General features: G+C 31.5%; 1 protein-coding gene across 2 annotated transcripts in view; it reads left to right on the forward strand.

Moving 5' to 3' along the window:
* The first annotated feature begins 9136 nt into the window (after positions 1–9136).
* The window catches only part of LOC113510807 (gonadotropin-releasing hormone receptor), a 92713-nt gene continuing 82797 nt past the window's right edge, over positions 9137–19052 (forward strand). For both annotated transcript variants that reach the window (XM_052896339.1, XM_052896340.1), the window contains exon 1: positions 9137–9346. The gene's annotated coding sequence lies outside the window, so the exon portion shown is untranslated. The remainder of the gene's footprint in view (positions 9347–19052) is intronic.

A 19052-nucleotide genomic window follows, 5' to 3' on the forward strand; every position in this document is an offset into this window, starting at 1 on the left:
GACATCCTCTGATATATATATTGGAGGATGTCAGTCTAAAAATAAATACATTACTTTGTAATAAAATTATTAATACTGTACAAAGAATTTCGTGATAATAAAATTATATTGAGAAGATTTTAATTTAAAGATCTCCTGTACTTTGATAGTATCTGTGTATTTAATATCTACAATGCGTTATTAAGTTATTTTAAACTATTATAGTAATTTCTCGCATAAGCTATCATATTATAGAAGAACCCTTCTAATTGATATGTGTACCTTTAACTACATATCTGTGCCTCTAGTGAGAAAAGGTTCAATTCAAAATGGTCACTTTTCAGGAGAGCCAAAAAACTATCTTAAATAAAGAAAAAAAATTCTACTGCTTTTATTATTTGCTAATTGAACAAGTCAATGATTGCATTTATAGTAATTTTTTCTCCTCTTTCTTATGAAATTGTCGGTTTTTGTGTAAAACCTATAGTTTTAAAAATAATTCTATTATACCTAATCACACTTAACAAAAATATTAAAATTATGATGTGAAAATAGTTTTAAGTTGAATTAAAACTATTTTATTGAAGTATTGAAGAAAAACAATGATGTGTATTTTACGCTATAAAAAAATAATCGCTATTAAATGGTGTAAAAGGGTTCAAATCGAACTGATTCATTTTACAAAAATAATTTTTGTAAAATATTGTAATTTTATTTCTAATTATGACTTTTTTACCACAAATATTTTGTTAATTGTAGCCTTTTACATGTTTACTATCTCTATTGTTTTTAAAGATATCGTTACGATTCTTATACCATTCGAAAGAGAAAAATTTGCTTATTTAAAGTAGCCTAAAAAAGAAAAAGGCTATAACTTGAGTTATACCCTTTCTCACTAGAGGCACAGATATATCCATATAAACACAAATCAACTGCCGAATGTATGTAATTCTTTTTTGTTGTACTTGTGATTGTCAGGACAAAGTATGTAAGAAAATAAAAAAAAAAGCATATAGAATAGTGAAAAATTTGGTCCAACAATTTTCTTTATTAGTAACATACACTTGTGTGAAGTTGGGGCATTGAGATCAGTATCAAAGGAACAACTGCGTAAATGATATGTATATAATTATTTTAAATTTCATTTTAATATTATAAAGTGGGATATATAATATTAGGATAAAATCTTTCTATAATAACATTTTATAGAAATAAATACTAAGATTATGTATTATTTTTTCTTTGTTACAAAGGTAATGTAAATTATATCAATCATTATAATCTCTATTAACATTTAAATATTTTTATTCGCGTAAACTTCCTGTGCTGAATTTTTTTCTTTTTTGATATATTTTAGTACTATTCCGACAAAATTCTATGTAAAACATTTAACAATAACTCGTTATAATACGATATGGACAATTAATTGTCAAAAAGAGTTTTCCAGTCCGTTTGGAGTGGGGGGAAAGGGATTGTTAGTTATAGAGACCGAGAAACTCACTGCTAGCAATATACCCAACCAGGTCGACCTCCATGCAGTTCCCCCTGGAAACTGTCATGATTAACTCCTGATAAATCATGTTGGCTGACTGGTCAGTTTTCATTCTCATCTATCACCCTTCACTGGTGCATTGTCAGCATATACAGTTAACGGGTTGCCATTCCATTTTCGCACATAAAAAAGCCCGTTTATAGTACAATAATAACGGTAGTTTTCTTAACAAACTTACTGTAAAACCGATGAAGTGTCTAGGTATTATAGAAGAGCTAAATTACCTGGGTTACTAGATCGAAATTCTGTATGTCGTTTCTATAGGTATTCTGTCCCGCTGTCACACTGTTGTATTTTTACCGTTATAAAATTTTGCTTGCTTCTATTTCAAATTGAAAGATAGTGATTAGTTTAACAACGGCCATGTTAGATTTCATGTCTAATGATGACTGTGGCCATATTCACCAGACGAGCCATTAGTTTATAAATAAATAAACTAATTTTATTTTATGCACTTCAAAATAGAATACAAACTGAACGTCTATCTAAGGCAAAGTAAGACAGTAGTTCATAAAAAATAAAAATAATATAGAAAAACACGTAAATTATACGGTGCACCTGTTTACTTACATCATTTAATTAAAATACTTAATATATTAAACATATATATGCACAAATAAATAAAATATTAAACTGCATCAGAGTATTGAGTAAAGTTTAGCAATCGGCCATTTTTAAGTAATGGCAGCGACATGTTTAAATGTTACTGAAGATGAATCTTATGTTTGAGGCATGCGCGTTCTTAGTATTTAATGGCCTGAACGGCGAAAGAATAGGAAATGAAGGCAGAGAGAATGAGCAGCTATATGAAAAAAAAAGATTCCTACAAGAACAAAGTCAACGATTGGTAATGTCTCTATAAAATAAAATTTAGGTGTAAGACGGTCGAGAGAATTTGAATCAAATATAATATAACGAAGAATATATAAAATTCGTATGATTCTACGTTGTAGAACAGGCAACCATTCACGCGAAGCATTTACGAAGATTAAAAAATAAAACTTTTGGCACTATTCAGAAGATAATCCTATTTGTCTAATAGATTTTCATTCATGTATGCACTTTGCCGTAATCCAGTATGAAAAAAAACATGAGATTGTACAAGACAGATTTTATTTTTAATAAGAAGAAAATATTTCATTTAATACATATGTTATTACATAGTATAAATGTTCTTTTATAGTCAATTTTGGAAAGCGTGTACATTTCTAGTCCGCCAGTGATGTTTGTATCATTTTTTGCATTATGAGTGATTTGATATCAAATAAAATATGATAATAATGTAATAAATTTAAAATCAGTAATACCAGTCAATCCAAGATTCCATCTGTGAGGTCCCGGCATAATTTCGACTACCCCTTCCTTTCCCGTGGGTATCGTAAGAGGTATTAGAGGCGACGTAGGGAATATAATGTTCGAGTGATGGACAGCAGCGTTCCTATTAATATATCACCAAAGGCTATCTATGGTTACCAACCTGCTTGCCAAGCATGGAAACTACTGGCAAAGTTTTATTTATGAGGGAAGGGTTTCAATTTAGTAATACGTACATTCGTTTAGTAATATTGTAAGTAGACAATGGTAATAACTCACTATAGGGGTAGGCTTGTTGATTGAGAAATATTCTAGTAAAGTATATAAAAAATCCAATTTATCAAAAAATATTTTAAATTATTTTGCCACGTAGTTCCGGCATAAAATGGGCCAACACTTCTTTTCTCGTGAGTGTCGTCGTCGACTAATGAAACTTAGTCGAGGGGATAGTTAACAGCGTCCTTTTAAAAATATCACCAAAGCCTAACTGCGGTTGTCAACTTGCTTGCCAAGTATGGCAACTACTTGCAAAACCCTCTAATGGAGGAGGCCTATGTTCAGCAGTCGGCAGTTAACGGTTGATATGATGATCATGATTTTACCCATTTATATATCCTGGATAATTCATACAAGAATATATTCTGCTGAGCAAAGAAAAAACCGCAACTTCAATAATGATTATAAATTTATTATCGTTGAAGTTACTGTTTTCGAGTAGTTATTGCTTCCTAATCATATTATTTTTATTTTAATAATATGGTTTTAATATTAAATAACACGATATTTCTTACATGCATTAAATTTAAATCATTTGAATTTAGAACGAGGTATCATTTGGTATTAAACATCATTAAACTAATTTTGTTTTATATTATGTACACAGAAGCAAGTCCTTAACATTGTAATTAAAATGGCTTAGAATTTTCGGAGATATCACGTAACATACACACAAAAATACAGACGGATTGAGAATCTTCTTTTGGCAGTCGTTTATAAACAGCGTGATTCATAGTTGTCACTATTGTATAAACAGATATTTATTTGGTAGCTAACTACGTACACACATTACTATTTTTACTTTCTTAGCAACGATATTTACTAAACTGTTACTAATTTATATTACATATATAATATATATTATTATATTATTCTTTCCTTATTTACATTCATATATTTTAAATGAGAAAATAAGTTTGTTTGGCCTTAACGCCTTAACCGATTATTATGAAATTTGGTGTATATGTGCTGTAAGGAATGGAAAAAGTGAACATGTGATCATATTGTGAGAACATATTTCGGTCATGCAGAAGTCGCGCGAAAACTTACCTTTACGCGGTTAAAATTAAGGTCAGTGGTCAGTACTAATCTTAAATTGCATTTTGTTATGAATAGTTAGATTAACTAAAATTTATTGTTTCTGTTTACTTTAATGCGAGATAAGCGTGACCGATATGTATGTGTATGTATGTAAGCATTTTTCTTAAACCACTATAATTTTTTTTGCTAAGTGACTCGCTTTCTATTACACTACTACTATTCTTTCTGTTATAATGGTGTATTTATATTTAAGTCTAGCAAAGTGCACAAATTATAACGTCTTCTGACGGTAACTGTGTATGTAGGTAGCCACGACATTTTACTACATAATTATATTTCAGTATTACGAGAACACATTATTTAAGTATTGTTTAGTTATAGCCTGAGATCTTATAACTGAATTCTGCAGATAGAAGATATTTAAATACAAGATGAGCAAAAATATAATACGAGTACATAGCATTTGGTTTGGCCGCTTTCATTTAGCCTCAACAAAATAAATAATAAAAATAATAAAAAGCCTTTCACATGCAAAAGTCAGCAGTGGGATCTTAACCTAGTAAAATTCATGGACACAAAAAACCTAGACGTAAATTGGATAAATAAACAAGAATAAATGTGCGGGTAAGTGCACGTTTAGAGAGTGTGGAATGAAGAAAAATTACTTCGTAAAAAACATACCTATTACAAAATAAATATCGAATATTTTAGAAAATAACTACATACATAAAAAAGTTCTTTTAACAATATTGTATTCAAGTGCATTTGTCTGTTTATTTTTTTATTACCTCCTGGCGTTACATTTCTATCGTCACGAAATTTATTATACATACATATAGTATATGAGATGAAGAAGGTTTTAAGCTACTTTTGTCTCGGTTGATCAATATATACTGAGAATGCGGACGATTTCGTGGATAAAAACTGTTACCTAAATAAATATTTTGTTAAAAATATGCCATTTATTATTTTTTAAACCTTTTTGATTTTCCCAGTTGTCCTTACGTGTAATACCCATAACTGACGAGTTCTTAGCACGATTGTTTATTTATTTCAGCGTGGTTGATATTCAGACCCTGTTTCCAAGAGTCGTGGTCATGACGTAACTGATGGAATGCCTTAGGGGCAAATGTATCTGTTTACCCTCTTTCTTTCTTTTAACTACATTTTCTTTTCTATCAATAGGTTAAGTTAATTGTGTGTATATATATTCCATTTCTTTTAATTAGAATATTTACATATGTACAAGGGGCATTTATTTATGATTATTTATTCATTAGTATATGTATGTATGTGTACAAGAAGATACTCATTCAGTTGAATGTTTACGTTTGTTACCTGTAACTCTGTTAGTTCTTAACTGATTTGGAAAACTCTATGAAATTTAGTATATAAATTTTTTATAAGGTGGGACGGAAGTAGTTTACTCTTTATCCAGATCACGCGGACAAAGTATTATAATAACATTATTACAATTTATTGAGAAAAAAATATTTCGCATTACTTTTATATTATTCACATATAACAATTCGCATTAAAAATTTTTATGCAATGTAGAAGGTCAATCAAGCTGTCGTCCCACCTGATAGCAAGTGATAGTTTCTTTCTGTTTTATTCGAGTCACATGGCCATAATCAAAGTTATAGTCAACTATACAAAATTTGCTGTAACTTACATATTGCTATATATTTTCATATAATGTATTACAAATATTGTAAAAAGAAAATCTTATTAATTCTTTTTTTTATGCAACTTAGAATGGCAAACAAGCTGATGGCCCACCTGATGGAAAGTGGTAAACGCCTCGCCTATAGATATGAACTGTAGTATGGGCAGAACAGAGTATATTGTTTCGCCCATGACACTCCTCATGCGTTACCATTCCTAAGGACTCAGGTGTTATTCCTCTGTACCTTGTAAATTCACAACCATATCCCACCCTTCAAGCCGGAACATAGCCATGAAAACATAACTGCTTCACAGTAGAAACACGAATGGACAGAGGTGTCCAAGCAAACGACTTTTGTACGAAGTCTCCCTTCCTATCTTCTTTTATGTTGCTAGAGCAAACGGAAATGATTCTTTTACTTTATAAACAATATCAGTCGTAAATATTATAAATATATAATTAGGAGAAATTATTACTGAGGCATCAAATTATATCAGAGAGTAAAGAATTTTATATTTATCTAGTTTCGTGCCAATTCCATTGCAAAGTAAAATGGACCGAGTAGCGAAGACCTTTATTCTTACACATATCTCTCGATTCATCCTAAACTATTCTCTTGATTACGGACTGATTCCGTAGACTCGATTTTTCTCATAGATAACATCTATCTATTCTATTTAAGAGCTGCGCTCTTGTCGGTGGAGCTCTTGCCACTCACTACGATTTTCAGCGAGTCTCTTCACCTCTTGATACGACACGACACCAACTCCTTCCTTGATCTGCCTGATGTGACTATGTCTCGGTCTTCCCCTCCTTTCTTCTATCTTACCTTCTATTATAATGTTCATAAGTTCGTCGTATCGTATCAAGTGTCCCAACATTTTCCCCCTTCTGTCTTCAATAATTCTAATAATTTGTCTTTTTTCCTTAACCCTAAGCAGGACCTCCTCATTGCTAATTCAATCCCTCCAGCAAATTTTGTCCATCCTTCTCTAGCACCACATTTCAAAGGCTCTAAGTTTATCCATTTCCTTCTGAGTTAAGATACATGTCTCACATCCATACAAAGCTATACTCCAGATATAGGTTTTGATAAGCCGTTTTTTGTTATCTTAACCTGTAAAAGGTGTTTTTTGTTATTAAAGGCTTGTTTGGCATGGCTATTCTCGTGACTACATCCGGAGTATATCTGGAATCACTTGTGATTAATAAACTGCCTAAATATTTAAATGTATTTACTTGTTCTAATTGGGTATTGTTAATTCTTTTAGCTTTGTGACCAGCCCATTGCTACTTCAGCTTGCTTATCCTTCAGGCTATGTCGGTTATTTTGGTTCTTTTGCGGACATCCTCATTTCGGAATCATCACTCACATCATCACCATAAATCATCACTGGCAACACACACTAGTTAAAGACCTTCATTTTCAAATTTTGAGGTTGTCGCATAGTTTCCCGAACGCTGCCCAGCCGAGTTGGATTCGTCGGTTGACCTCCCGGTCGAAGTTGAACTTACCCATTCATACAGCTTGTCCCAGGTATACATATTCATCGACAACTTCAAACGTAGTGTTCTCAATTGTAACCGGTATAGGTGTGATATGGACGTTAAACATGATTTTATGTTTTGCCCATGTTCATCTTAAGGCCTACCATAGGATGAACATGGACGAGACTACAATCATGTCTAAAAGATGACCTGTTGAGAAACATCATTGAGATGATTGAGCAGTAAAATTTTTTACAAAATGTTTATTTATAAATAAATTAATTGATGTTTTTTATGTGAAAGGGCGACAGACAAGTGCGGCTCACTTGATGGTATGTGATTACCGCAGCTCATTGACACTCACTCTCTAATGACAGCAGTAGAATGGCCAATACGTTGCCGGTCTATTAAGGAATTATAAATTCTCTTCCTGAAGGCCTCTGTGTTGTATTTATTAGGAAATACCGCTGTTAATAATTTATTCTACACTTTTACAGTACGTAGCAAAAAGTGACGCATAAAAAGTAATGATAAACCGCCATTCATCTAGATGACTTTGATAGAAATTTAATTTATGCCTAGTCATACGGTAACTGAAATTAGTGGCTGATATTATATTATAAAAATATAATCATAAAAAATATATCTATATACATAGGCTTATTTATGTAATTAAAAAGTATGTAGTGTATGTAGCCAGTGCTTTGTCTGAGAAAGATGCTCAATATCGGGCAAAGTAATATGAAAACAGTAAGAAAACTGACCCTCTTTATCGCCAGAATTAAAGTAAAGATGAAGAAGATATATAATTATGTATATATACATGTACATATTTACAATAAAGCATTGTACATTTAGGTAAACAGTTTTAATAGGTATACAAACTTGTTCTAAAATCTAGTAGGTTTCAACAAAATATCCCAACCGAACACAAGACAATTATATTCTACAATTATAATATTCTGTGATAAATTATTGTGATAATGAAGATATATTAATAATTGATATTATATCTCAATTATCAATAATAATTGCTATTTTGAGAGACTAACGTGTGCCTTTGACATCGTTTATGTAGTCACTATCTTTTAACATATACATTTCCTTACTTATTTCCACTTATTTAAAATACAATATTGCATAAAACCGTTTTAATTATACATATATATTTTAATATACGAACAAATACATATTCACAAAAAATGGAAGACTTAAGAATTCAAGAACCATTAATGCACCAAGAGATGATAGTTCACTTTGAAATTATGTAATAGCAAGAATATAAAAAGGATAATAATATATACTAATATTTTTATTAGCATTGGCCCATTTACGGTAAAGATAGATGCTAGCTATATTTCGCAGATTTAGCAAGCTACAGTCCGTATGAATACCAATTTTATTTGAATCCATTCAGCTGTATAAGCATGATAAATAACAAATATAAAAACATTTTTGTAAACTTTCATATTTATAGCATTGAATAATATTAGTAACATAGTAAGAATTGTATTGTAATTTGTTACATAGACAAGATGCATAACTATACTTATGTAATATATTTTAGTCTATAGGTACTTCATTTTTATACGTTCCAGTTTATTTTCTGAGTATCATTGTACAGCTGAAAAAACATAATATTTACACCTGTAAAAATACTGACATGTGCGTCGTTTAATTAAAACAATTTTATACAATATTGTATCTTAACTATGTAGGAATAAGGCTAGACACGTGTATGAGGTGTCTGTCCTTATTGTTAGTGAAAATTTTCAGCGCGATATGCCTCAGGGTTGTGCGTTGGCCAGTCTCATACTGAACATCGTAGCAGTTACGCGCTTGTGTTGGCATCTCCGTTTCCCTACTTACTACGTTCTCGTGTAAAACGCAGAAAGTTACAAACGTTGTTCACGTTATATAGTGTAAATATTTTTAATTAATATAAGACACTGTGTGTATATACAAAAACTTTTTAGGACTATAATATTAATTTAAAAAAAAAAACAAGTGGGGTTTGCTCTGAAAAAGTAAGTACAGTAATACAATACTTTATTGTAAAATAAGTTCTTATTGTAATTAATTATATAAACAAAGTTTAAGTACAATGTGCGGATTTATCGCTAAAAGCGATTAAAAGTTTATTATTTGTTCCCGAAGTTTTATTTTTGTATTGTAAATTGCAAGCAATATTTATTTAAAATAAATATATACAATGTAAATGTTATTTATTTGTTTTAAAATAAATATTTTATTTGTTTAATTATAAAAAAAGTATCTTGCTCATTACACCCTCTCTTTGTGACGCAGTACGCATACAAACCTTTTTTTCAAGGATGTCGTTAGTAGTAACTAAGAAAATAAATTACAGCACTCCAGTACAAGAGGCAAAAATTTCAAAACAATACTCTGTAGGTATTAAATCGCTTGACCAAGATGGTTAGTATTTCAATATTGTCCTAAAAATGAAGAGAGTTATGCCCAATAGTAGGATACTAAATGGTTGTTACGTTACAGTATATAACTAAACTAAATTATTAAGTCCATTTAAGTGTTTTTAATACGATTATATTATGGAAGATTTGCAATAAATCTAATTTACAGTAATTCAACCCTTATGTATACATTTTTTAAGTTATAGATAAAATATTTGATCCTGTTTACGTAACAGCTATTAATAGAGTAAGCAATTTGATAATTCTCAATAAATACAAATTGTATTTATTTATTCATGTGAATATTGCTTTCTGAAATATGTTCAATATTATTAATAGTAAAGTGATTATATTGATTATTTGTTTTTAACCGGTAGGTATATTCTTCCGATTTAAAAGAATCTCGTACTAGTTTAATACAGTTTTCAAGTTTTTTTGTTATTTGAGAATAATAAAATTAATTAAATCATTTTAAAATTTCAAATGTAAAAATAGTAAAATAAGACGATATTTTAAAATTTGAAATAATTATTTACCGAACAAATAAGGTATAACAACTAAGGTTTTCAGTAATCAAAGATAAATATGGTTTACAGTTTAGAAACATATAATAAGAATTAATTATTTTTAACTTTTAAGAAATAGAAATAATTAAATTTGAATGCCAATTTTAAAGTTCATAAAAACATAATACATACTTATTTTATGCAAATAATAAATTGTGGAAAAAATATATCAGTATATCTAAAAAGATGTTTGAATTTATAATCTAGGATAAGCGTGGCTTACAACAAAGAAAAACGCAATAGGAATTAAATATACTTTAAAGAAATCATACTAATAAAATGGAAATTTAAGAATTACTATTATAAATGCGAGAATTTGGGAAGGCGTTTGGATAGATGAATGTTTATTACTCTTTCACGTAAAAACTACTGACCGAATTTTTTACACGGATAGGTTATATCTTAACTTAGCACAATAAGATAAATTATGTACTGCATTATACGAACAAAGCCGCGAGAAGCGTGTATGTTTAATACTTCCTGGGACTCTAATGGTGTAAATAATCATTAAGAAATTTTGATATACACGTAGATAGTATTTTAGATGAAGAAGAATATATGCTACATTTTATACTTCTCAGCGAACACATCCCCGTCACAACGATGTCACGTATAAAAGCAAGTAAGAGATAAGTGTAGCGTTCAACAAAGAAACACGCAACACAAAGTTCTGATTCTTGACTAGTTATAAAAAATAATCACCGACTTTACATATAATGCTTTCCTTCATTTTATTGTGATAACATAGAGAATTTAAGTGTAGGTTTTTAGGAAGTTAACGAAGCAAACGAGATAGTGGAAAACGCCAGTTCATGAACATTAGTGACACAACAGCAGTCGTCCAAGCAACGCCATTCTTATAAAAAGACAATTTCTTTGAGTACCTATATATTTTTACAACAAAAGACGACATTCTTTTTAAGTAGCTTCAAAAAGAGAAGTCTCCGGATTCGATGTCATTCATTTCTTATGTGTAATACGAAATAATATGACATGGTTCACTTTCTTGTCAATCACATATAAATTTTGTCAAGATTAAAGTTGCATTTTTTAAGAGCAATATCTTATACTTATTATTGATTTATCAGTCAATAAAGTATTGGTTCTATATTAAATCCATTACAATTGAGATCGCTTTTCTAGAGAACAATATCTTAAATGATTAGAATCTTTTATTTAATTTGCTTCGTTCATCCTTTCCGTTCAAAATTTATAATCCATTTTCAAACCGAAATTTCGCATAAATACTTGTATATCTTCGACGACAATCTATTATTACGATACTATAGAGCTAGATTAATGATGTAGATGGAAGGTGATGAAGAATTTTGTAATAAATCAATTCCATCGACTTTAGCATCATTACATTAGTCTCAATCAACATTTAGCTGACAGATGTTGAAATAGAAATGTAAAAATAGCTGCATAAAAAAGGTTATTTATTTCATAAAATATTTTTAGTTTCATAACGTTCTATTTTGTTTGAAATTATCGCTATAGTATAGACTACTAAGTAATTTCAAGATATATATGGAGGGGTTAAGAAGCTTTCTTTATGCGAATCGTTATAGCATGCCGTATAATCCATTGATCTGAATAGACATCCAGTACTGATAGTATAATATTAATGTAGTCAGTTAATACACTTTATAACGATAGATTTTACTGCGAAATTTTGTTTATCTTTTTTTTTTTTTTTTTTTTTTTTTTACAACACAGGGGGCAAACGAGCATGCGGCTCACCTGATGGTAAGTGACTACCGCCGCCCATGATCACCCACAACACCAGCGGCATTGCAGGTGTGCTGCCGGCCTTTTAAAAAGGAATATACTCTTTTCTTGAAGGTTATGTTGTCGTATCGGTTCGGAAATACTGCTGCTGGAAGTTGATTCCAAAGAATGGTTGTGCGTGGAAGAAAGTGCCTTGAAAAACGCACGGTGGAAGACCGCCACTCGTCCAGATGATTGGGATGAAACTTTAGTTTGTGGCGGGTTGTACGGTGGTGAAAATCAGCAGCAGGTATCAATCCGAACAATTCCTCAGAACACTCCCCATGATAAATTCGGTAGAAGATGCACAGAGATGCAACATCTCTGCGCAGTTTCAATGGGTCAAGTCGGACAGTAAGGCGTTGACTATCGATAATTCGAGCCGCCCGACTTTGAATGCGGTCTAACGGAAGGAGTTGGTACTGTGGCGCTCCTGCCCACAGGTATTCCATATGCGGCCTGACTTGGGCTTTATATAATTTCAGGCGGTGTTCTGGCATGAAATATCGTCTCACCCTATTGAGCACTCCTAACTTTTTGGAAGCTATCTTAGCCTTCTCCTCCAGATGACCGCAAAACTGGACGTCGCAAGATATATCAACGCCCAGAATTCCTAGACTTGACTTTTTATCGAGGGAAGTGCCCTGAAAGTGAGGAGATACGACAAACGGCGTCTTTTTTGCGGTAAACGCGCAGACTTGTGTCTTTTTGGGGTTAAATTGGACAAGATTTTGTTCACCCCAGATCGAAACTTGATGGAGTGAAGTTTCGATTTCAGACACAAGTCTATTCCGGCACTCATCGGTATGTGCCCGCGAGATCTTTGCATGACCGGTATATAATGTATCTCCTGTACTGTCGTCCGCATAGCAATGAATATTACTTATCTGTAACATATCATTGATATGCAGAAGAAACAGAGTCGGAGATAGTACACAGCCTTGCGGGACACCAGCATTCAAAGGTTTTAAATCAGAGCATGCACCGTCGACTACGACCTTAATGCTACGTTCCTTGAGAAAACTGGCGACCCAAATGCACAGTCTCGCAGGCAACCTAAATGAAGGTAGCTTTGAAAGCAGCGCTCTATGCCACACCCGATCAAAGGCCTTCGCAATATCCAGACTAACTGCTAAGGCCTCTCCCTTACTCTCGATTGCCACTGCCCATCGGTGTGTTAAGTAAGCTAAAAGATCACCGGCCGAACGTCCCTGTCAAGCCGTACTGGCGATCACAGATCAGCTGGTGCTCTTCTAGGTACCGGAGCAGTTGACGGTTAATGATGGATTCCATAACCTTCGAGAATAAGGAAGTGATAGCTATGGGCCTATAGTTAGCTGGATCTGAGCGATCTCCCTTTTTAGGGATCGGATGCACCAGAGCAGTCTTCCAAAACTTTGGGACTATGCCCGATGAGTAGCTAAGCCGAAAAAGACGCGTAAGAACCGGAGCCAACTCTGGTGCGCACGTCCTAAGCACAATTGGAGGAATATTGTATGTACTATTAAATTTCTAGGACTAAATGGACAAAGTAGTTCATTTTGTTCTACTGTCTATTGTGTTATAGAACTGAACAGTAGAAATATATGGATATAATCAACAATGCATATGCCTGCCTGTTCGTAGATATGTAATGTCTCCTGCACGCCTGTTATCAGCAGCCTTTCCCAAAGTGGGCGATAACGCCCTCTTGTGGGCGCTGCAGGCCTAAAAGGGGACGGTAAGAGATTTCGAAAAAAATTGAGGCGTTATGTAGAGGCTTGGGGGGTGATTTGTTGATCTTGAAGTAATAGTGGTTTTTGAGTAGGTGAAAAAATGGGGGTGCTAAAAAATAATTTATACTCGAAGTGGGCAGTAGACAAAATAATTTGGGGAACCCCTGCCTTACAGGAATGCTATGCACGAAATTGAAAGACTATAATTACGCGGACACAGTCGCGGGTCACGAGTAGTTATTAATAAAATACAAAATAACAACTTGAAGAAAGAGACTACTAAGAAAAAGGTAATTAAACGTTATTATTGTGTAAAGAAAATGGGTATTCTCTGGGAATTGGTAAAAGAAGAATTCTTGTGATCTATCTAGCGAGAACCAATTGGCAAAGTTACAAAGACAAAATTCGATGCCAGTGTATATATTTTTCTTATGTGTCATCCTTATTAATATTATAAACGTGAAATTGAAGTTATCGATATGACTTAATATATAAATTAAACTAAACATCTAAACTAATTATTGTAAAATAAGACAAAACATTATTTAAGATAAAGGATATATAGGCTAAGTATTTTCCATCTCAGCTAATCAAGGTATCGCGTCTAAGGGGCTAACTTACAGAGGAATAACACCTGAGTCCTCAGGAATGGCAACGCATAAGGGGTATCATGGGCTAAACAGTATACTCTGTAATGTCCATGGTACTGCTCTTGTCTATAGGTGACGATGTTACAACAAAAGCAATAAATCTAGAAATTTATATATATTGTCAAAGCATTAAAATTTCTATGGCACATTTTTTTTTTAAATCGATATAGAACTAACGAAGTTATGAAGTAACAAATATAACAAAATACAACTAAATTGAGAAACGACTTCTTTTTTAAGTCGGTTGAGAATACAAAGGGGTATGTTACAATCTATATTTTCATAATATGCTATTATAAATAAATAATTGTATACCTTAATTCCTATACCTTCCCCTCACCTCTGTTTCTTTTGCATACTATTTCTACACCATAATTGTAAAGTGCATAATATTTTACTAGTATTTAACCATATTACCTGCCACTTCGGCTGTTTAATCGGGCTATATTAATTCACCAAGAAAAAAAAGCGACCCATCTCCATTTACATCTTAATAATACATATAGCTAAATATTGTAACGATTAGTTAATCTATTTATATCAAATTTAAAGGCGTTGAATGGATTAACTCACAGCAGTTACGATTTTTGTACCATTTTGTGACGGAACACTAAATATACATAAAATATATTAAGATAGTCCTAGATATGAATACGCAGTGATAATTATAAGTAAATATAACAAGAAAGGATATCAAATTATGACTGACCCCAAATAATATGTAGAAAAAGACTATGATGATAAGTAATGAAATATCATCACCATATCACTTGCGTAATCAGATCTATGCGTAAATGATTGATGACAGGCATTGAGTATCGGCTCGGGGCGCATCCGACCCAAAATACGGTTAGAGGTACAAAATTTATTATATTTGGAATATAACTTGTGTTCTATTGTTGTAACGATTTTGATGACCTCCGTGGCGTAGTGGTAGGTATGCTGCTTTACTTAAATAAGGTCTCAGGTTTAATAATCGGTCGGACAACTTGGGAAATTTGCATGTATAAATTGGTTGTGTAATGTGCTAGTAACTTTTATAAAGTAGCCAAAGTCATATGTTGGTACATACATCTCTGTAATCCCAAATAATATGTTATTATTTTAAGAAACTGGTTACTCGGGTCCGTTATTTTTTTTTTTTGTTTCTCTGATAAATGGCTATTTCAAAATCGTCGGTTTTCTATTTATCTAAGGAATATTTTGATCTGTAGATAATTCATTACTTCCGTTACTTGCTTCAGTTAACTTTCGATTCTATCAAGTTCCAATAATTAGATTCTTATTCAATTAACATACTCATATCAAGTACTCATTTACCAGTCTGTTTTCTTACAAAAATCTTTATCTGTTGTTATTACTCTACTTTCATTTTGTTATTAACATTTGTTTCTTGTCAGCTAATGATCTATTATATTACTTATTAAAATAAAAGAAATTATACGTATTAAAAAAATCTTATAACACGATTTATAAGATATTTTTAATACTTAAAAACTATAAAAATTTAAACAACCCATTTTACAAAACAATGTTTATTTTATTAAATCAAATATATTTGTTACACAACTAATAATATTAAAAAAGTTATTTAAGCATACAAATCGAGGTCACTAAGAAACATGAAAACTAATGACTTACTCGTTGTTTTCAAAGTTATAAGAAACACTCTGAAAATTAGAGAAAAGTTTGTCATTTCAATATTGTAGCAACAAATTTGTATTTTGGAATTAAAATAAGAAAATACTTAAAATCGTACAAGTACGTACCTGCCCTACGACTTCGATGGTCTATTTATTATATCGACCGTTAAAAGAGCTCTCTTCTTTTATAGATTCGAGTATAGTTGTTAAGGAATAGGGTTGTTCGGAACGACGTGACCAATACTGGAATATTAAGATGGATGAATCGAATGACACGGAAAGATAGACAAAGAAATGAGATAGTTCCACTTTTATAGAATAGATACCTATGTAATGTATGGACTGGAAGTTTTGAAGATGGGTTTGATACAAATAAAAAAAGACATATCTATTCGTGTTGAGTCTAGACACATATATACTGAATTTAATAAATAGGCAACTACTTTTTTAACATTACAGTAAAAGGAATCACACACGACTGAACATTTAAGTACATGGCAACTAATAAAAATTGTAATCGTATTTGTACCGGAAAAGAACTTTTTGAAATATGGAGATTAAGATATATCTTGCTCATACTTGTATTCTCCGAAAGAGTTGTTAATATATGCCGTAATATAATTCAGTAGGTAATACTTTTTATATAGATTGTTAATATATTCCGTGATATAATTCAGTAATATTTTTTGCTTATATCCCCTACTTCGCGGAAGAACATAATATTATAAACATGTCGAATATACACAGCACATTTTATTCAATAAGATGTTTTTAATAGAACTTCATCTTACTAGCTAGAGTTTGATTGTCAAATAAACGTGAATTATTAGTCAATTAGTTAACAATGATTAGTATCTATTAATTTAGCACTTATTAATTTAGTGACAAGGTGATAGTATTATTAATTCTCTTAATACATAATGTTCTTATGTAACTATGGCAACACAATTAACATCGGATTAATTTGTAGCTCCTTTCCTGCCCAGCGTAGTCAGTACCTACTACTCATCCTTTGTACTGAAACCTTACGTATTTTCAAATGAATCTTTTCTTATTTTTCCTTATTTAGGTATTGACATCGACTTCTTAGAAAGTTTAACAATTGAGAATAATTGTCATAAATGGCATGAGCTCTTAATAAATGGGATTGAAAGGTTCTTTATGAGAGTCCGTGTATAAAGTCTTTTATAGGATATTTGCTATCATGGCTATTCATAGATCATTTATTGTGCTACTGATTAATATTGGAAAATAAGTCCATAAATACCATTTAAATATCTTTTGGTAGGTAAAAATGCTTTACGTTGCTTATTTTTATATTTTCTTACCTAATATCCTGTTAAATGTTCACATTTTTGACGAGACGTAACTAAATTGCTAGATATTAATAAATAGTATATCGTTAGATTTCACTTAATTGCAGGAAAGTATAATAACTTATTATTATGATGATAGTGTAAAATAAAAATAGTAGCTATAAGCAATAAAAAAGTTTCAGAAGTTATTTAGCTAGAATTTAAAATATGCTAATTGGGCTAAAATATGTAATATATGTATATACATACATACAATAAAATACAGTTTACCTGTAAAGATCCAGCTTTTAAAAGTAGCTTTAAAATAAGAATTATAAATAATTGTTTTTATATATTTTGTTTTGCCAAAGGTTGAGTGGAAGAGAATGATTTATAGTATTAAGTCCGCCTTTTGTACCAGACATTATTTGTAATGTGGTCAATAAAGAATAAGTAAATAAATTAAATAAATATTTTACATGTATGTGTTATAAGTACTTACACAATAGTGACTCTCATGCGGTTTTTAATAAAAACAACAGGGGAGCCTAAAAGATCGTAATGAATTTATATAGCTTCAGTTGAATGACCACGGTACAAATGAAATGATTTCATTTGTAAATTATTTAACATTGGTCATGGATAGGTAATCTTGTTACAAGAAAGAAATCTATTTTTAGGCGATAACCCAAAACACAACTTATTAAACAAGATATAATTGTTTTAATTTAAGAATTTTATTGAAAAATGCATAAAATGTAAATAGTGGCCTTTAGTAAATAATATTTTTACGAATAAACTACAGATTTAGGTTTCGCCAGTAGTTGCCACGCTTGGTTAGGAGGGTTGGCAACCACAGTTAGGCTTTATAGATGTTTTAAAAGGGACTCTGCTGCCCATCTCTCGCTGTCCCTTAGTCGATTCTTACGAACAGAAAATGAAGGGGTTGTCTATTCTATGCCGGGACCACACGGCACCATCGTTAAGTTAATTGACTATAAATATAAATGATTTGCTTTAACAGCTATATGTAGTTATATTATAGATGTTAAAGGAAATCATTAAGACTCCAATAGTATTTCACTTATTAATAATTATGTAGCTGTGTGTGTATATATTAATCTAGCATAGGATCTATTTGTATAAGAAATTTCATTTATATCCTTTAACCGGTTTAAACATTACTTAGAATCAAACAAATAAATACATTAATAAACTTTTACGTAGATACTGTTACCATTATCATCATCTTAGTAATTCTCTGTTCACTGCTGTATATAGCTCTCCCCTATAGACTGCCATAAGAGACGGTCTCGAGCTATCTGCATCCACTGACTCCCTGCAATGTATTTAAGGTCGTTGATTCATCTAGTGGGGCGTTGCCCTACATTGCGTTTGTCCGTACGGAGTCGCTACTCAAGAACTTTTTTCCCTATTATACTGTCACCATACTGTTTTTTATATTTATTTTACCTGTACTACCCGCTAGTAATTAATGCTCCATTTCATTTTGAGTTTACTGCAAGAAAACTGTTACACAGTTAAGTTTGCCTATTGTACATATTACTTGTTCAAAATATTTTACAACAATGCAATATCTGCATGTTCTACCGCTTATATAAAGGACTTCACTCAGAAGAGTTGTTTAACATTATGCTTGTC

Source organism: Galleria mellonella, unplaced genomic scaffold (genome assembly GCF_026898425.1).
Source record: "Galleria mellonella isolate WM207_F2 unplaced genomic scaffold, CSIRO_AGI_GalMel_v1 utg32, whole genome shotgun sequence".
Classification (NCBI taxonomy): domain Eukaryota; kingdom Metazoa; phylum Arthropoda; class Insecta; order Lepidoptera; family Pyralidae; genus Galleria; species Galleria mellonella.